We start from the raw sequence: 17,962 nt of genomic DNA on the forward strand, positions 1-17,962 counted from the left end.
TTAATTGTATGAAAGACTTGGAATTTCTGTCCAAATGACATGGTAATGAGCCAATAAGGCCAATAATTATTATTATTTATTTTGTTGCAATACAGTAAGGTGGTGAACAGACGGACAGATGTAGGGATGGAAAATGCATCCTTAGGCCTGTCTTACCAGATTAGCAATTTATTATGTGTCTGTATTTTGTTTAATTTTTTGAAGCATAACACTTACCAATACACATTTAAATACAATATAATGTTGATTGTTTTACCTTTCTTTTAGTGATACGTTCTGCATCGTTAAATTCACTTAAAAGTGCTGTGTGCATGTCAGGTCATTATGAAGTCATCAAGTCTGGTCAGTCGTCTTCCTTTAAATAGAATTTTCTTCAAGTCCCACTGACTCTTTTCCATAATTCCTTGTGTCTTGTTGTCCTGCGTGAAATTCTGATAGAAAATAAGAAGGACTATAGTATCTTATCTGAGGACTCAGGGTAAAGTAATAGGTTCAGACATTTAAACATTAGATTGCATATATTCATCCAAATTATTCCACACCTGGCGTTTGTTCTTTGAAATCTTTGAAAATGTCTTTGAGAATAGATGGTATGGGGGTCCTTCACCATGCCTGCCCAGGTCTACCAGAATATACAGTATAACATATTATTTTTACATCTTGTTTGGTCATGTTTTAGGGAAACTTCTCTGCATACTCTACATCATATCTATACAGTACCTAAAACAACATCTGTACAAAGCTGAAAGTTATCCTGATGGTGAAGGAAAGGTAATGAGACCAAAACTGACAAGATCCACACCCCTTGAATAATTAATTTGCATAACAAATTTAATGTGAATGTGATTAGTAGATTTTGATATTTGCCTTGGAGCAAGCATTTGATGAGCTGACTATGTCCATGCCTGGCAATGGGCCAAAAGTTCTACAGACATCTGACAAACATTCTTCATGGTCATGTCAAGTACAACTTTACACCTAAATTATTGTAGTAACCAAAGATATGTTTAAGTCTTTCTCTGAGTGACTCGTTCAATCACAAAAAAGTGTAACACCTGGCGATGGTGCCTCATCTCGACAGCCAGACTCTACCACAGATTCTTTAAGGTTTTCCATTTTCTTAAGATAGAGAGCCCTTGGTAGTGTTGTTTGCAATCGCTGATTTATTTCCTTTTGGTCACCAGCTCTTACCGGTCGCCTTTACAGCTCTGTTTTATTGTGAACTACTATGTCACCTCTGAACGACACCTGCGCTTTAAGTGTGTTCTCACTGTGCACAACAACATCAACTTCTACTGGGCAGTCAGTGAACAAGCAATAGCCAGAGCGTTTAAAAGCAGGTGTGTTCCTGGTTGATCCCTGTATTTTAACCCTGTGGCCTGTAAAAGCAAAACAGCAATGTGGAAAAACTGCAATTGTGCGAATGCCTGAAGAGATAATGTTAGTCCACTGCAATCCCTTGAAGTGATCTTTTATTTTTTATTTTATTTTTTTCCTGGCAGTTTGAGGAATAAAAAGAAGGTGGTGCAGGAACACTCTCTGTAAAGGATTCATCTTCTTTGGCAAGACGGACATCATCGTCAGTGTCACTCCAACTGTCACTGTCTTCCACCTTGGGATTGTTGTGGACCTACAAGAGAATAAACAGTAATAATAGAAAGTCATATAATATATAATTTTAAATAATTTAATTTGTGTTTCAACATCTGTGGTAGTTTTCTAAAACAGCATAGTAGTAAATATGTATAAGTTTAAATGTAAATAATATAATCTCATCCCTTACATCTTCCTCCTGCTGACAATTTTTCATTCCCTGTGCAGTGTCCACTGTTAAATCTTCATCCTCTTGTATTAAGTCCTTCTCCCTCGGATGTTCTTTCTCATCTTCCTTTTGAAATGTAGTCATCTCTTGTGTAAGTTCTTCCTCCTTTGCGCCTTCAGTCTCTGGTACATCTTCCTCTCCATCTTCCTCTTTTAGCGCTGTCTTCACCTCCTTTGAGTCCTCTTTCTATCTTGATATCTATTTGGGGATGTATTTGATACACGCAAATATGTGCAGAGTTCTGCCCAGAACTTGTGGTCTTGCAGAAGACATCCCCAGGTTTTTTGCTCAGATAATGACTCCTGAAGCTCTTGAATATGTTTGAAAATATCTTCAAAAGATATATATCGTTTTCTGGACTGTAAAAGCAAATGTTTTGGTTGACAAGTGTGTTTTACATACATACTGTCAATTACACAGCAGAAATAAAATTTTAAGCTTACAATTTAATATAGGTCTAATACTAAAAATGCTAAATTACTTCCATTAAAATAAAAACATTATACTATAGTTCTTACCTTTCCAAATGTTTTGAAGACAAAATTGAAATAACACACAAATGTTTTTCTCTATTTTAAGGTTTAGTTGGGGTGCTATTTGATATTGCTAGTTACATTATCTAGTTACAGGAGGCTATACTGTACGTTCTTGCACCAGTCGCCTCAGGGAGAGCTTCTTCACTCGGGCTGTGACCCTGCTGAACTCCATACCACAACTCTAACTGCTCCTATCACTCATACAGCACTGCTTCAGTACTTTACTGGACATATTATTTGCACTATTTGTATTTTGCACAGACTGACTGAACACCTGTTTAATATTACTCTATACATATAACCATCTGTATATGTTGCTATACTCTACACACTACATGTAGTCTACTTTGCATAATGACTAGGGGTGTAACGATTCGTTTTAACAACGATTCGATTCGTAACGCGATTCGTGGTTGTCGATACGATTCAAGGACGATATTGGTTCATTTAGAACGATACGATCCGAAACGATTCACTGACTTGAAATCGATTCAGTGACTTTTTAGCCAAAAATTGGTATCAATTAATTATGCGCGTGCAATTAAAGAGTGCACGCTACGAGCACAGTATAACGATGACAGGACATGAGATTTCGTTTTTCTGAGGTGAGAGACTTTATTTTGTTAAAAGTTATGAAAATAATGATAGAATAATGACATCAATTGAAGAGTGCGCGCTACTGCAGTACAGCGGCTGAGAGGACAGGAAAGTCCGTTTTTCTGAGGTGAGAGACTTTGCGCTGCTTGTTGTCTTTGCGCTGCTGCTGGCGCGTCACGCATGGCGATCACGTCACAGATAGGCAGACTGAATCGACAGGTCCGTAGCCAGACTATTGAAAGGGGGGGTTCCCTTTCAAGGGAAATCGAGCTGCGTCGAGACGCGGTGGGAACGCTCTGCGTGATTGCGTCGTGAAGCACGTGTATAATCAGTCCAATGGAAAGACGGGACGTCATAGGCGGGTGACGTCATCGACCAGGAAGCTATAAAGCACCCCTGAAAACAGACCGCGACAGCTTCTGTGCCTTCAGCAAGCGATCTGTGTATTCTGTCCTTGTCATATTTATTGTTGTCTGTCAAGTTGCAATATTATGGCAAAAGAGTGCAAGCAAGCATTGTGTTGTTCCCTGCCCGCGTTATATCACGGGTGGGGACACACACTCCAGAGTAAAAGCTTTGTGTTGCTTGTTTGGGAGTGGAGCATGCCAACAGTCAGTTCTCGAGGGGGCTGACTGTGAGCATTGTGAGAAGCTGTCCGTGAGGACGTTCCGCTCCCGCCGGCCGTTCTTCGAGGAGGACGGTTCGGTGCGCGCGCCCCGAGGCGCGGGTCCCGCTGCTGCCGAGGCACGGCGTCGACGCGCATCTTGGGGATCGCAAATGGTTCTTACAAACACCTGTTAGATCCAGTGTTTTATCTCGGGGAGAAGCACGCTCTGCGGTTTCTCCTCCCCGGGATGAGGCATTCATCCTGCGATTTCCAGTTCCGAGGAATTGGTATCGTTAGTGTTTTAAAAAAAAATAAAAATAAAAGAAAATAAGGCAGATGTTTTTGAGTTTTCATAATTAAATAAATAAATAAGTGAGCTCATAACTCTGTTGAATAAAGAGGAGCTTATAAAGGAGGTTTTATCCTGTGCTGTTGCTAAGTTAAATATTTCTGGCCAGCCAAACATATATGAGAGTGAAAATATAAGGAAAACTCTATATCTCAGCCTCCTCGTCGGGGAGTGCCGTTTTTTCCCTATCTCCACACTGAGGTGTCGAGATCGTGGAATAAACCGGTTTCTATTTGTGTTTATCCCTAAACTTCTACTATAGTAATGTTATGGGTATAAAGTATCATGGTATGACAGTGCCTCGGGTTAAAGAGACGCTTGCGAGCTATCTCTCTCCCGGGTCGTCATCATAACCCCGATGTTACCCACCAGCCATCATAAATATTAGATAAATATTATTAGGTAGCACTGGTAGGTAAAGTATATAAGGACATGGATGAATGCGAGGATGTAACAGCACTGACGCTATTCGAGAATTGCGTCGTGCAACAGATAAACTATACCGGCGAGGGACGGTTTCGAGAAATCGTTTCTTCTCGGCGTCCTCTGGGTGGCGACTCTCTGAGGAGGGTCGCAGCGCTGTCAGTTCGGTTGTTTCCTGCTGGTGGCCACGGAGTGATATATATTTATATGTATGTATGTGTATATATATATATATATATATATATATATATATGTATAGTTTTTTTTTCTGATGTAAAGAGAAATTAAAATATGTCTGTTCTTCTGGACGCTCCGCTTTCAAAAAAACGAAGAAATAACTCTTCAGCGGCGTTCCAGAGGTTTCTTCCTCACCGATCTAATGTTCCTGAGACTGCTGGGCGGGAGCAGTCTCAGCCTACTAAAGCTCCTCGCAGCATAGAGTGCGGCAAAACAGAGATTCGCCATTCGGGTTCATCCACAATCGAAGGTGACTTGGGTGGCGGTCGCAGTCTAGCCAGTTAGAGATATACAAGATCTGAGGACTGTTTTATCTCTAAAATATCTTGGAAGAAGAAGCCCTGACGCCGAGGCTGCAGGCTTCTGAGGGTGGTCCCCTCCGGGGTAGGGACGGTTTTGAGAAATCGTTTCTCCTCGGCGCCCTCTGGGGTGCGACTCTCTGAGGAGGGTCGCAATGTTGCCAGTTCGGTTTTCCTGCCGGTTCGCCGTTTCAGGATACCGAGGTGTCAGCAATCCGCATCCCCAAACGATCCTCCGAGGAGGGTCGTAGAGCAGTCAGTTCGGTTTCCCTGTCGGTTCGCCGTTTCATGGCACTGAGGTGCTTGCTTTTTCCAACGATCCTCTGAGGAGGGTCGTAGGAACAAAGCTAGTTAGAGGTAGGCAAGATCTGAGGACTGTCGTTATCTCTAATAAAACTTAGACTAGAAGTCGTGACGCTGAGGCTATCAGGCTTCTGAAGGTTCCTCCGGGGCAGGGACGGTTTTGAGAAATCGTTTCTCCTCGGCACCCTCTGGGGTGCGACTCTCTGAGGAGGGTCGCAGCGCTGCCAGTTCGGTTGTTCCCCGCCGGTTCTCCGTTCAGGGCACCGAGGTGTCAGCGTCCCCATACGATCCTCCAAGGAGGGGCGTAGAGCGGTCAGTTCGGTTGTTCCCTGCTGGTTCGCCGCTTCAGGGCACCAAAGTGACTGTTCAACCAAATCCAGAGGCCAGTCTTGAGAGACTGGTTCCCCTATTAGAATTTCTGGCAGCATGGAAACTACTGCCATATATTTCTCAGTGGGTCCTGCACACTATAGAAAAGGGCTTCAGAATTCAGTTTGGTTCTCGTCCGCCCAGATTTCTAGAGGTCCTCCCCACAGTGGTGGACCCCGAGCAGGCTCTGGTTATGGAGCAGGAAGTACTGACACTTCTGCAAAAGGAGCTATAGAAGGGGTTCCTCCTCCCATCAGACAGTCAGGGTTTTACAGCCATTACTTCATTGTTCCGAAAGAGGATGAGGGGTTGCGTCCTATTCTAGACCTGCGTCAATTAAACAACAGGCTTCAGAATCTCAAGTTCAAAGTATGCTTACGCTATATATGATTGTGTCACAGTCTCAGTCCGAGGACTTGTTTGTCACAATAGACTTGAAGGACGTGTACTTCCATGTATCTATCCATCCTCATCACAGGAGGTTCCTGAGGTTTGCTTTCGGGGGCGAAGCATACCAGTATCAGGTTCTTCCCTTCGGCCTAGGTTTATCACCCTGCACCTTTACAAAATGTGTGGATGCAGCTCTGGCTCCTCTGAGACTCCAGGGCATTCACGTATTGAATTATCTCGACAATTGGTTGATTTTAGCTCAGTCCGAGCAGATGGCAGTTCGGCATCGAGATGTCGTTCTGTCTCTATTAAAGAGGTTGGGGTTGTGGCTCAACGCCAAGAAGAGTGTGCTTGACTTGACTTATTGTCGTTGTAGAATGTTTTTCTTTTCATTAATTGTTTATTGCGCTTCTGAATCTGGCTCTAATGTCTAATCTGGTCTCAGTTGCAGTGTTGCCAACTTAGCGCCTTTGTCGCTATATTTAGCGAGTATTCAGACCCCGCTAGCGACACATTTTCAAAAAAGCGACTAGCGACAAATCTAACGACTTTTACTGGTGTTATTGGAGACTTTTAGAGACTTTTTGACGTGAAACCGCACATTGTTCTTACTCCAGAGCACGGAGATGTTCACCGCTCCGTGTCCTGACTGCAAATGAATCGCGCATCATGTGCGTGAAGCCGCCGCTGGCTGATCCCGCCCTGTCTTACATTCAGCAAGGAATTTAAAATGTAAAATGTACATGTTGCATTTTTTGGCTGCAGTGACTTGAAACAGTAATTTAGTCTTTGACTTAAGTGTGAGATTTGTTTTTGTGTGCGTCAGTTGGAAATTATATCAGGTATAGTGCCAATTAGCATGTAAAACACATTTTAGTGTAATGTTTAGACATATTAAGCAAGGATGCATGTTGTGTAGAGCATTTAACTGTTTAAAATGCATTTAAAGTCCCACACATTTTTTTTCGCGCACTTTTTTCGTGCCTTGTTCCTTCTATCCATTGCATTTGAATGTCTGACTCCAGATAGCATTGTTTTCTGAGTGTGGAAATTAAGGATAGTTAGCATCCAAAATAATAAGTTTCAAGATGATCTGTCAGTTTTGCTCACATGAATTTGAGACCGTTATGTCTTATGTGAGGCACATGAAATTACACAGATATTTGCCAAATGCAACTTTTAAGTGTGGAATAGCTAACTGCAGTTTGGTGTTCAAAAGCTTTAATGCATTTAAATCACACTCATACCAGTATCATAATGAGAGACAACCTGTAGCTGTGGCACAACTCTGCAGTAACGTTACTGATTTGACCTGTCACATTGAATGCTGTTCTGTGCATTGTGAGGATTTGACTGTTTTTTTTTTCACATCTAAAAACCCATTTGAAAGAGGGCACAGCAGTAACTTGTCCATTTAAACAGTGCAAAAAGACATATACTGTCTTGTCAATGTTCACATTACATTTATCAAGATGTCATAAAAGAAAGACAGAGCACAGTCTAATTGAAACCATTGATCAGGTAACAGGTGCAAGCCAAGGAAGCTCTCTGGAGTCCATGGTCCATTCTGAGGACAGGTGTGAGGCTGCTAACTCAAATCAAATGACTGTGGATGAGAACATGTAGATGATGAGATGTTTCTAAAAAATCTGGCCCTTTTTTACCTTAAGTTGCAGGCAAAGTTGTTGCTTCCTGCGTCTGTTATTCAAGCGGTCATTGAAGGATTCCAGGAGACACATGACATGAACCTGTCAAATTTGCTGAATAAACTAAAAGAAAAATTGATTCTACTTGGAGTCGCTGAGACGGACATAGAAAGAGTGGTAGATGAGATTAAAGTGGATGATCTTCTCCACCCTTGCAACACTCAGATCAGAGGAGGAAAACCGTGTTTAAAGAGAGCTTCAACTACAGTACATTGAGCCAGTTCCCATTTGTTTAGGGAACAATGAAGCAGGAAAGTAATGTTTTGCCCAATACATTCCAATAAAAAAAACACTTGCTAGTCTTTTCAAGAGTGAGTCCATGCGAGAGCAACACAGCAACACCCATTTGCAAGTTCACAACAGCAATGTTTTTAAGGACATTTGGGATGGAAAAGTAGTTGCAGAAAATGTTTTGTTTAAGTCAGATCCCATGTCCTTGGGCTTGATTCTCTATCAGGATTCATTTGAAGTAGTTAATCCATTAGGTTCAGGAAAGAAAAAACACAAAGTGCTGGCAGTCTATCTCACTTTAGGAGACATTTTGCCTCATAATCGGTCAAACACTGACCATATACAACTTGTTCTTCTTTGCAGAGCGCAAGATTTCAAGTTTTTCGGACATGATTTGGTGATGGGGCAGTTGGTAAAGGATCTTAAAGACCTTGAGGTGAGTGGCATCCAAATGCCCAGTGGTGAGATCAGGAAAGCAATTGTGTGTGCCATTGCTGGAGATAATCTTGGTTCACATGGTATTGGAGGTTTTGTTGAAAATTTCAGCACCAGTTCCTTCTTTTGAAGATTTTGTGAAATCGATCGACCAACATTTGTGGCAGACCCACTGGCCAAGCAGGACTGTGCATTCATATAAAGGTAATATCCAAGCAGAAGATTTGCATCTTAAAAAAGGGGTCAAATTTGACTCACTGTTCAATGACTTATCACATTACCATGTGTGCCAGCCTGGCTCCCCATACACAAAAGGAATATATTTCAAATATATTTATTTTGTGTATGGGTTGCCTCCATGCATTGGACAGGATCTTTTCGAAGGTGTTGTGTCCTATGATTTGGCTCTGTGCATTAAACATCTGATCAGAGTTGAGAAACAGTTTACATATGTGGAACTGAATAGAAGGGTAAATCAATTTAGATACCTAGGCAATGATGCACATGATAAGCCATGTGAGATAAATTCTGGGAGTGATAAATGATGTTTTATTAACAAGGTTCGGGAGGAGCACGTTCAGATAATTAACACAAGTGGAGAGCACTCAGCAATCAATGGTAAGAGGTGCATATATACTCAGCAGTCTCACCTCATTCCATTGACAGTTTTTGCAGCATGTAGCCCGACAGTATCGTCCTAACAGGTCCTAATCGAGCAATTCCCGTCCGATGAATAATCTCTCGTCTTTGAAGAACCTCTGCCGCAATCCTCTGACCAATATCGCGGGCGTCAGGCTTAACAAACGGGATCATAACCGCGGGCGAAACATCCGCGATCTCCTTCCGCGTATTTCTCTACACCGGTCCATACAATAATTCCCGCCATAGAGAAATGGTTAGTAAGGCAATGCCGCCCTCTTCACGCGAGGGAAAGGGTCTTCCTCCTTCGTCAGGCCGCACAGCAGGCCCTAAAGTAAGCCGCGCCGCGCCGCAGATTCAGCACCGGCCAGTCCATACTCAACGTTTGCCGGGTCAACTCTGTGACTGCTCAGCTCGGCCCTTCTCGTGTCTGTCTTGGTTGAGCTTGGCTTGCTTCAGTTGTTTGAGACACGAGCCAGTCATGCCATCTGTATTAAAAATTTTGATCGGGGGAATGCACGTTTTAAATTGTTTCTGTAGCCTACAAATGATTTACTGTCATACATAATCAGTAGGTCACACGTTACGTGCAGATTGATCACAGAATCATTAAGAACCTATCATTAACACTGTCCTGCAATTTATCTGCAAAATCTCGTAAATATATTATTATATATAAAAAAAAAAAAAAACCTATAGGCTACAAGCAATGTGTTTCATGCCAAGTGTTTAGTAATCCTTAATTGAAACACAGTTAAATAAATACAAGATGCATACATTTATGCAAGCTTCATCTTTTACCATAAACCGTCTCTTTTGTACTTAACTAAATAAACTTCAGACAATCAAAATTGTTCTAAACGCAAACTGTTATCTTTGCTCAGTCACTTAAACTTCAATGTGCATAATCCTGCAAGGATTTCATCTCGCCTCCTTTTTCTCGCGTCTTTGATCTAAAGCACAAGAAGACACACTTTGTTCAGCCACACACCGCAGGAGCTCAGTTTCTACAGGTAAGTTAATCTACTGCTGCAGCAGTGATGTCTCCTCTGGTCCTGGAGGAGCTCAATTTCTCTGGCAAAGTTTTCTCTAATATTGCAACAGTAATGTCTCCTATGCTCCCACTGGAGCTCTTTTACTCTGGCTAATCTTCTCCACTGCCACAGCAGTGATGTCTCCTATGCTCCCACTGGAGCTCTTTTACTCTGCCTAATGTCTCCACTGCCACAGCAGTTATGTCTCCTATGCTCCCACTGGAGCTCTTTTACTCTGGCTAATGCCTCCACTGCCACAGCAGTGATGTCTCCTATGCTCCCACTGGAGCTCTTTTACTCTGGCTAATCTTCTCCACTGCCACAGCAGTGATGTCTCCTATGCTCCCACTGGAGCTCTTTTACTCTGGCTAATCTTCTCCACTGTCACAGCAGTGATGTCTCATATGCTCCCACTGGAGCTCTTTTACTCTGGCTAATGCCTCCACTGCCACAGCAGTGATGTCTCCTATGCTCCCACTGGAGCTCTTTTACTCTGGCTAATCTTCTCCACTGCCACAGCAGTGATGTCTCCTATGCTCCCACTGGAGCTCTTTTATTCTGGCTAATCTTCTCCACTGCCACAGCAGTGATGTCTCCTATGCTCCCACTGGAGCTCTTTTACTCTGGCTAATCTTCTCCACTGTCACAGCAGTGATGTCTCCTATGCTCCCACTGGAGCTCTTTTACTCTGGCTAATCTTCTCCACTGCCACAGCAGTGACATCTCATATGCTCCCACTGGAGCTCTGTTTCTCTGGCTAATCTTCTTCACTGCCACAGCAGTGACATCTCATATGCTCCCACTGGAGCTCTGTTTCTCTGGCTAATCTTCTCCACTGCCACAGCAGTGATGTCTCATATGCTCCCACTGGAGCTCTGTTTCTCTGGCTAATCTTCTCCACTGCCACAGCAGTGACGTCTCCTCTGCTCCTACTGGAGCTCTTTTACTCTGGCTAATCTTCTCCACTGCCACAGCAGTGATGTTTCCTCTGCTCCCACTGGAGCTCTTTTACTCTGGCTAATCTTCTCCACTGCCACAGCAGTGACGTCTCCTCTGCTCCTACTGGAGCTTTTTTACTCTGGCTAATCTTCTCCACTGTCACAGCAGTGATGTCTCCTATGCTCCCATTGGAGCTCTTTTACTCTGGCTAATCTTCTCCACTGTCACAGCAGTGATGTCTCCTTTGCTCCCACAGGAGCTCTGTTTCTCCAGCTAATTTTTTCTACTGCCGCAGCAGTGATGTCTCTTCTGTAGTACTTCTCTACTAAAGAGCACTCTATCTCCTCTTTCTCTTCTTTCCTGTATCTTTCCATCCAGCGAGCATTGGTCTCCCAGTGGACGGAGTGAGAACTTTCCCGGTAGAGCACTTACGTTTTCTCCTTCATCCAGCGAGCATTTGGTCTCACAGTGGATGCAGTGCAAGCATCTCCCGGGCAAGCACTCATTTTCCTGTTTCCTCTTTCCGTCCAGCGAGCATTGGTCTCACAGTGGACGGAGTGAGCTCTTTCCCAGTAGAGCACTTATGTTTTCTCTTTCATCCAGCGATGCAGTGTGAGAAAATCTCCTGGGCAAGCACTCATTTTCCTGTTTCCTTTTCCTGTTTCCTTTCTGTCCAGCGAGCATTGGTCTCACAGCGGACGGAGTGAGAACTTTCCCAGTAGAGCGCTTACGTTTTCTCTTTCATCCAGCGATGCAGTGTGATAAAATCTCCTGGGCAAGCACTCATTTTCCTGTTTCCTTTCCGTCCAGCGAGCATTGGTCTCACAGCGGACGGAGTGAGAACTTTCCCAGTAGAGCACTTACGTTTTCTCTTTCATCCAGCGATGCAGTGTGAGAAAATCTCCTGGGCAAGCACTCATTTTCCTGTTTCCTTTCCGTCCAGCGAGCATTGGTCTCACAGCGGACGGAGTGAGAACTTTCCCAGTAGAGCGCTTACGTTTTCTCTTTCATCCAGCGACGCAGTGTGAGAAAATCTCCTGGGCAAGCACTCATTTTCCTGTTTCCTCTTTCTGTCTAGTGAGCATTGGTCTCTCAGTGGACGGAGTGAGAACTTTCCCAGTAGAGCGCTTACGTTTTCTCTTTCATCCAGCGATGCAGTGTGAGAATCTCCTGGGCAAGCACTCATTTTCCTGTTTCCTTTTCCTGTTTCCTTTCCGTCCAGTGAGCATTGGTCTCACAGCGGACGGAATGAGCTCTTTCCCAGTAGAGCTCTTACGTTTTCTCTTTCATCCAGCGATGCAGTGTGAGAATCTCCTGGGCAAGCACTCATTTTCCTGTTTCCTTTCCATCCAGCGAGCATTGGTCTCACAACAGACGGAGTGAGAACTTTCCCAGTAGAGCACTTACGTTTTCTCCATCTAGCGAGCATTTGGTCTCACAGCGGATGCAGTGTGAGAAAATCTTCCGGGCAAGCACTCATTTTCCTGTTTCCTCTTTCCATCCAGCAAGCATTGGTCTCACAGCGGTCGGAGCGAGCTCTTTCCCGGTAGAGCACTTACGTTTTCTCCATTCAGCGAGCATTTGGTCTCACAGTGAATGCAGTGTGAGAATCTCCAGGGCAAGCACTCATTTTCCTCTTTTCCATTTCCTCTCTCGGTCCAGCGAGCATTTGGGCTTAGCGGAAAAGCGCAAATCCTCCCGATCGGTCATTGTAAAACTACAACCGTTCCCCATTTGCAGACCAACAAGGGCTGTCAGTCCAGGCAGTGAGCCACCATTATGGGCCTCCCCGGTCAAGCATCCAGGCCCCTTCTCGAGATGCCAACCCCCCAATCTCGGCACTCATTTGGGGGGTCTTTAGTCCGGCGGCTGTCCTCTGCTCTTTAGCCTTTTGGGGGGAGTACTCTGGGTTCGGGCCGAACTCCGAGCTCGGAGCCCTCCCTCCGGACAGCACGCCAAATACGCATTAAACCTTACCCCTTCAATTATATGTAAGTGTGAACTCGTGAAATGATGTTTTATTAACAAGGTTCGGGAGGAGCACGTTCAGATAATTAACACAAGTGGAGAGCACTCAGCAATCAATGGTAAGAGGTGCATATATACTCAGCAGTCTCACCTCATTCCATTGACAGTTTTTGCAGCATCCCTCCACCACCCCTTCTCCACGCTTCTAGTCCTAAAACACTTACATACGGGGGGAGTACTCTGGGTTCGGGCCGAACTCCGAGCTCGGAGCCCTCCCTCCGGACAGCACGCCAAATACGCATTAAACCTTACCCCTTCAATTATATGTAAGTGTGAACTCGTGAAACTTGGAGGGCATGCTGTTCAGAACTGGTGTTTCCTGAGATTGCTACCGGTGTTAATAGGAGATAAAATAAGGGACCCAGCTGATAATGATGTGTGGAAACTTGTTTTGCAGCTCCGACAGATGGTAGAGTTCATCTGTGCACCTGCCATTACTTCTGGACAGATCGCCTACTTAAAGGTAATGATTGAGGACTACATGTATTTTCGAAAGAAACTATTTCCTGACCATCCTCTGAGGCCAAAACACCATTATGTTACCCATTATCCAGAACTAACAGTCCAGTTTGGGCTACTCATTCGTCTCTGGACCCTCAGATTTGAAAGCAAACACACATATTTTAAGCAGTGTTCAAGAAAGTTGCACAATTTCAAGAACATTTGCTCTACTCTTGCTGAAAGGCATCAGCTATTTCAAGCTTACTTAAGTGCTGGTAGTCTGTTCCCACCCCATGTTGTTGTTGAAAAAGGAACAGATTTTTGCCCATCCGATTATAATGACGATATTAGAGAAGCTGTTTCACACCTTAACTGTCAGGCAAACACACTAATTTCACATGAGGCAAAAGTGAAAGGGACTAAATACAAAAAAAAAAATGTTTCTTGTGCTGGATCAAATTGATGATGGAATTGTATTTGGCAAAATAAAAGCCATTCTCATTCAAGGAGATTACGTCAACTTCATCACAGAAATATATAACTCTTCAACTCTCATTGATCAGGGCCTTCATTGCATTTCTGAGAAACCTGCAAAAAGGCTGTGTTGTGTCAGCCAAGAAAACCTATTAGACTATTATCCCTTGCCTATGTACAAATTGTGTGGCCTGTCAGTGCTTGCTCTTCACCACTCTTTTCCTTCTCTAGAATGATGTCTGCAACTGTCGGTGAGGAAGTAAAAAACATAATTCCCAAAGCGCTTCCTGGTCTTCTTGAAGAAAAGAAGGAACAGTTGATGCAGAGACTTATTTGCTGGGGTGAGGAGAGCACAGATGATCTAAAGCATGTAGAGGGGGCGCCTGGAGTGGACCTGTCTGATTTACTCCCGCCCATCCAGATTCGCAAACTGCTAGACAGCTTTAACAGAGGTTATTTTGACATTCTGTATATGTATAAAGTATATTTTTTGTTACACTGTAAATAGTTATTTTTCTGATAACAGATATATTAGCACAGTTACATAAAACTGACTTGTTGATGATGTATTTTCTTTTTCTATTAGCTGGAGAACACAATATATCTAGTGATGTCCCTCCAACAACAACTCCGCCTTCCTCCACTGTCACCTTAGACACAATTAGCCCACCAAGCCTTTCTTCGACCACAGCAGTTACTTGGCCTGAGTCATTTCAGGTTCCTTGGAACCAAATGCCGAGCGAATTACGCATTGCAGTAACAAATGGAAAGAGACCACTCCCCCCTGATCGCCGCAAAATGATTCGCATCATTGTTGATGAAATTAGGAAACATGAAAAGAATCCAAGCAAAGCACAGTGCCTTGCTGGTGCTCTCAAAATTGTCAAACATTATCCACAGAGCTTTTCTGATTTTGATGATGCTCAAGAAAAAAATGAAATTGGGTACTACTCCCTCTTGAAACAAATAAAAACCCGTGTAGAACACGCCAACAGCCACATACGGATGTGCACAATGGCAGCCTGAGCCTCCGCTTGCAAATTCTGATGATGTACTTGAGGAAAAAAGACAAACTTTAGAGACTTTGTACCAGCAATATGGAAAAAGTGGAGCTGACAGGGGGATGTTTGTGCCTTAATGAAGGAAACTTACTATTTGCAAAGAAAGACAATATTACCCAAAGTATCTCTTCTCAATGACCCCAATACAACCAACCACTTCTTGGTTTAAATCTCTAAACTCAACAATCACAAAATTCTACTGGGAAAATTATCCACCCTTTAAAAACCAAAGAACCACCAAATTTCGCTTTATACTGTTTGGCAAATCATCTTCAGTATGTACACAGATGGACTCACCCCAATCAATCCGATATCACCTGGTTAGACTTAGAACAAAATATCTGCAATAACTTCCAGATCTCAGACCTGCCCTTCCTTACCCCGACAATTAAAAAACATCCCTGTTTCAAAGTGACTACAAATTAGCTCTAGTCTGACAGTCTGGTGGAAATTCCACAACATTACTAACACAAAGCTTTCACCTTCGTAACTCATCCCAATTTGGAATAACCCCGATTTCACTTGCAACAACAAAACAGTCAACTTTCACACCTGGAAAGACAGAGGCATTACTCATCTGCAACATATTTTTCTCAATGGCATTTTCTCCACATTTGCGGACTTGGTCCAGACATTTGGCAAACCAACACTTCCTACAATACCTACAGATTAAATCAGCAATTACATCAGCAATTAGAACAACCACCAACACTCCAATGGTCAACTTAGAACTTGCCACACCTATCTCGCAGCTAATCAGTATACCATCCTCAAAAAAACTACTATCCAAAATCTACAGAACTGTGACGCAAACAGACATCACCATAAGTCTTCCCATTGACAAATGGGAATCGGATCTATCTATTCCCATCGATGCCAATTTCGGGACCCAAGTCAGCAAAAATACATTTCTCATGACCAAAAACACTAACCTGCAGCTAATACAATACAAAACTATCCACAGGACTCTCCTTACTGGACGCAAATTATTTCATATGGGCTCCACTTCAGACATCTGTCCCCACTGCACTCAGAACTGCCCGGACACATATATTCATGCACTTTGGCACTGTACTCCTATAAAACAGTTCTGGGAAAAGATTACTGGGACCCTCTCTACCTTCTTTGGCTGCTGCATCCCAATGTCCCCATCTCTCTGTCTGCTTGGAGACACCTCCACAATCAACCTGAATCACCTTAACAGTAAAACTCTGCTAGTCGCGCTTGCTTTCGCCAAGAAAACCATTTTCATGAACTGGAAATCAAAAAACAAAATCCATATTTCTTGTTAACAACAGATTTTGTAAGTTTTATTAAGAAATTAAATAAATAGGCCTACTGTTTTGCCACTCTTATGGCGCTTTTCCACTACACAGTACCAGCTCGCCTCGGCTCGGCTCGGCTCGACTCGGCTCAGCTCTGTTTGGTTTTCCACTGTGTAAAAGTTGTACCTGTACCTGCTTCCAGGTACTTTTTTTCGTACCACCTCCGGCGAGGTTCTAAGCGGGCTGAGGCGAGCTGAGGCGATACTAAAATGTGACGTGAAAACACGGCAGACTGCTGATTGGTCAGAGAGAATCGTCACTATTCACTGCGTCATCATTGCACGCGCCACACGCAGTATCCTGAATAAAAAACAACAAAAACAAAAACATCCAAAAACAGCATACACTCGATTTCCTTTTTTGCCCTGTGTGTGTGGGGGTAGCAGGAGTGTCTCGCGTAAAAGATTAAGTCAGTTTCCTGCGGCGTCACTATGACGTCCAGGTACTATTGTGGAGGTACTATCTGCAATGGAAAACGGAGCGAAAAGCGAGCCGAGGCGAGTCGAGTCGAGTCGAGCTGGTACTGGTAATGGAAAAGCACCATTAATGTGGCATTGACAGGTCAACTAGTCAAGTCAAGTCACATGTAGATTGTTCCAAAGTGGCTTTACAGTTAAAGTAACAGAGATTGTTTTGGCTTTATAGCAGCTCTAGAATAAAGTTATTGTCCAGCTAAAGTTAGTTTTGATTGATTCACTTCCGTCGCAACGATCATTAGTTATTAACTTAGGGGCCGCTAACACGACACCGTTTTAACAGAAAACTCTTAAGTTCTTTCAGCGCAAACTTCAAATACGCAAACCTGTGAGAACGCTGATGGCGTGCACATGCGTATTACGAGTTCAGTCTATAGGTTTGCGCGTTTGAATATATGTGCGCAGGCCTGTAGTCCTTCCCTACAAACCAACCCTCAACATACTACTTGTCTGGCCTTAAAATTTATTATAAAGAATTGTATCGCTTCCGCGTAGCCACGCAAACCAGAATTATCCCGACAACACTTTATCTGTAGAGAGGTAAAGGGAGGAGAGGGAGGCCTTCACAGGGAAGAGAGGACTGCGTTGCATCTCTTTCTCTTTACTTCTAGTTAAAGTACAAAATAAACATGAATGAACATCAAAAGATATGTTGAAAGAACTAGTACAACTTACTGAAATAAATCATGTCTCGTAATCGCTCGATCAGTGCTTCAACCACTGATAAAACAGCTTGTAAACAATAGCCGCGTTTCCACCGCAGGAACTTTCCCCAGGAACTAGGAACTTTGGGCTGGTACTCGATGTGTTTACACCGCAGGAACCAGGGTCTAAATGAAGTTCCGGGTAATAATTTCCCCCTCCGATAGTCCCTGCTCACGAGGTAGTACTTTTTCAAAGTTCAGGAACTTTCAGGGGTGGGACTTGTGCGCTGCACAAGCTGATTGGTTGTGTTCACGCCGCATTTTGGTTGGATGACTCCACGCAGCATTTTCTTTATTTTTAACCTCCCTTTTAAAAAGTGGCTTCATGCAGTAAAGTTGTCTGTCTGCAAATATGGAATTTAATAAAAAAAACTGGGGGACTGGCGACGAGTTTCAGGCTTTATTATTTGGGTATTTGTGGAAGAGGAAACTTTCTGCGCGTTCGTCACAGCCATCTCACGGCCAATGTCTGCAATAGCTGATAACATACAATTTTATATCTAACGTTAGCATTACGAGCTCTGAACACGCTTTATC

The sequence above is a fragment of the Rutilus rutilus genome, assembly GCF_951802725.1.
Source record: "Rutilus rutilus genome assembly, chromosome: 14".
NCBI lineage: Eukaryota > Metazoa > Chordata > Actinopteri > Cypriniformes > Leuciscidae > Rutilus > Rutilus rutilus.